We start from the raw sequence: 3,725 nt of genomic DNA, 5'->3' as shown, positions 1-3,725 counted from the left end.
CCTCAGTAATTTTGAAGCAATGAGATGCTCCTGTACAATATCACTGAGGGACACTTGTAACAGGAAAAAAAAAAATCACTGATCTGAAGTAAGCAGCCTATGAAAGCTAGAATCTTCTGGTGTAAGTCCCACTAGCCTATGTGCCAGAGTAGACACTGCTGTACCGCTAAATTATCTTCTGTCAAGAAAAATACTGAAATATGAAGGCGCTTAGGTTTTTGTCTCAATCTTTAAGAGTTTGCTTAATGTTTAGTAGGTACAAAAATGAAAAGCATTGAACAGCAACAAAAAAGAGTTGACTCAATGCGCTGAGAGGTAGAAATAAGTATTGATCCTATTTTTTCAACAACTTATGTCAGTTTGGTATACACTATTCAAATATTTATCAAAAATACCTTTAAAAATCTATCTTATTTCCACAAAGTCAAGCATATAATTATATGTATATAGGTGTGTGTGTAAATATATATATGTATATATACATATATATAAATTGTTACAGTTTTGTTTTGTTACAGTTTTGTTTCTTTAATGATAATTGTAAAAAAATGTGGAAAATACATTGTATACAAACATAAAGTAAAAATGTACAAGTCTTATGAAAGAAATTTTATAACAATTTGGCATTCAAGAAAATAATATGATGAAGTGAGAGAGTAGCATTGACATATATACACGACCAAATGTAAAATGTATGGCTAGTGGGAAGCTGCTGCATAGCACAAGGAGATCAACTCCATGCTTTGTGACCACCCAGAGGGATGGGATAGGGAGGGTGGGAGGGAGCCGCAAGAGGGAGGGGATATGGGGGTATATGTATACATATAGCTGATTCACTTTGTTGTACAGCAGAAACTAACACAACATTGTAAAACATTCATACTCCAATAAAGATGTGAAAAAAAATAACATTCTTATATTGTAAACCTCTATTATCCTTTTGTCCATAATGCAAATTACAAGGCTTTTGTTAACCTTACAATTATTAAGCTTAAATCTACACCAGTGTTGCTAAATAGGAAAATGAGGATCCGCTAACAAGCTGTGATATGATTTAAGTGAATTCCCCATTTTCTGCTGTGTACTAATAAAGTGACAAATATGATTCCAGTGTCTCTGTTATTTTGCTTGTGGAAATCCATGTCAAACCTGGATATGAAATAATTTAGTACAATCAGCTTTAAGTGCACTGCATCAATCATTTCACCCCTTGTTTCTCATAAGAGATCTTGATCCAACATTGACTTGCTCTGGTCTTTACTTTTTCTGACATTAATATTTCCACCCAAAATTTGGGGGTATGTTTTGGTTTGTTGACATGGCTATTGTTTCTCAAATAATCTTTGTGCATACTTTGTGACCAATTTTTAGTACAGTTTAAATAATTGACTTACGTTTTAACAACTTGTGAAAATCAAAGTTGCCCCAGTCAAAACATTTGTTTTGCCTGCTGCCTCATTATTATTATTTTTGTTGGGATTACTTTGTTTTTTCTATTTTATGACGTTTCTCTTTTAGATATTTATGTCTTCTAGTGATTTATGAAGTAGATATCATAGGTTTATTTTTTCTGCTTGTTCCTTTTATGTATTCTAAGAAATAATATTTAGACAACAGTGTAGTAACACTTAAAGTCTATTATGAAATTTGGTTCATTTGTTCATTAATCTGTTCATTCATTAAAAAACATTTATTGACATCTTATATTTGCATGATATCTTGCTAGACTAATAGAAATATTATATGTCTAACAATAAAGTTTTTGTTTAACTGTGGGTGATTCAGGGATATAAATAGATTTTATAATATCAAGATGTTAAAATAATAAAAAAGAGATTGATTCCATTGACAAAAACAAAACAAAACAAAAACTAAGTTCATTCTTTCATCATGCCAATGGAAAATACAAATACTTTATCAATTACAAAATCAAACACAGTTGCAGTGTATCCAAATATCAGATTCATCTCTTTAGGAACTTGAGTGATAAGGAATTTTCCCACCCTAATGGTTAATTTCTAATTAATAGCTAATATGTTCACTCTAATGATTAATTTCTTACATTAGGATTCTAGTATTCTGGTCCCTCTTTATAGAAGATGTTTGGCTCTGATCCTGCAGCTGTTTTGAGTCACTCAAGGTCAGAGAGATTGAACAGAGAGAAAAAAGGAGGATATGGGATTACCCTCTTGATGTTTTCCATATCAACTATTGGAAAGAATTATCCTATTCCCAAACTAACTATTTATAAACTGATTTTAGTAATTTTTAAAGAAATATTTGTTTCACCTATGAAAAATAATGCATTTCAACCTCAAATACAACTTCAAATAGAGAAGAGTTATCCTTCCAGATGTGTTTAATTATTTCTTAGTCATTTATTATAACATGTTGAAATGTACTAAACACAAGCTAATGAATGAATACTATAGAGTGAGATTTGAGCAAAATTTAAAACTTTTTTTGAATAAAGGTACTGCTATCTTCATTCTATTTTGTCTCCCTTTTTTCTCTGAGTACTCACACTTCAGATCCTTTTAAAATGTTTTCTAGCCACCAAGTAGTACTCACTGTAGTCTCTCATCCAGAATTGCTTATTTACTTAATGCGTCATCCTGTGTGTGTGTGTGTGTGTTTGTATGTGTGTGCATTCATGCGTGTTTATGTGTGTGTATCTCGATTGCCATCACATTTAGCCTTTCTATTTCCTTAATTTTATTCTTCTAAAGATATCTAATTAACAAATTAATAGTATGTTTTATTTGGGGCTGGTGACATTTTGAAAAGCCATGTTCTTTTCTGATAAATGACTTTAGTTTTATACAGTTCCTCATTTCCTTGATTCACAGGAGTTTCAAATTATGCATCTTTTATGCGTTCTGACAGGATATTTGGGAAATTGATCCCCAGATCAATATCCATGAAGTCATTAGAACTTTTCTACTTATTTCTATATATATGACTGCTTGGATATTTGAATCTGATACTCAGGCAATTATTTTTAAAATATTTGCCAAAACCTCAGAAAGCCATAATCATTTAATTAATCACTGTGTCTATTAAAGAAAACAATTCTTTACACTACATCTTGATCTAGTAAAAAATGTGTCTTTTCTCACTAACTAGGAAATGTGAGTTTTTAGGTGAATTAAACTAATAATTATGTTTATATTGATTTGTGTTTATTGTAAGTATTTTCATATTAATTTTAATTTTTAAAAATGGGAAAATTCTCCAAATTTTATTATTAAATATTACTTGAAAATATATGCTGAATCAACAAAACTTATCAGGGTTATAGCTGGTTTATATGGAAGTAGAAACCTCTAATGGGTTTCAGTGAGTATCATTCATAATATTATCTGCCATTTATAAATACATCAGAAACTTTTCAATGAGATAATAATTTTAAGCTATGAATTATTTTTTTCACGAGAAAAGTATTAGAAAAATCATACTGATATTCAAAAAATTACCAAGATAAAACATTTTAAATTAGTGACTGGATAATGTAATTTTAATATAAAAATGCAGTACACCGGCTATAAATGTCACCAAGAGCTGAATATCATTCATCAAAAGTAGTTAATGTGTATATTGTTCAGAATTATTTAATTATTACACTATAAAACTATGCCTTACATAATTTATAATGTTAGTATCAAAGTTGAGTTACAAAGAGAATTAATGGTGTATATGTTGAATATTTGAAAAAGTAAATTAAA

Source organism: Balaenoptera physalus (assembly GCF_965194825.1).
Source record: "Balaenoptera physalus genome assembly, chromosome: 1".
Lineage (NCBI taxonomy): Eukaryota > Metazoa > Chordata > Mammalia > Artiodactyla > Balaenopteridae > Balaenoptera > Balaenoptera physalus.
This window is presented reverse-complemented; position numbering follows the sequence as displayed.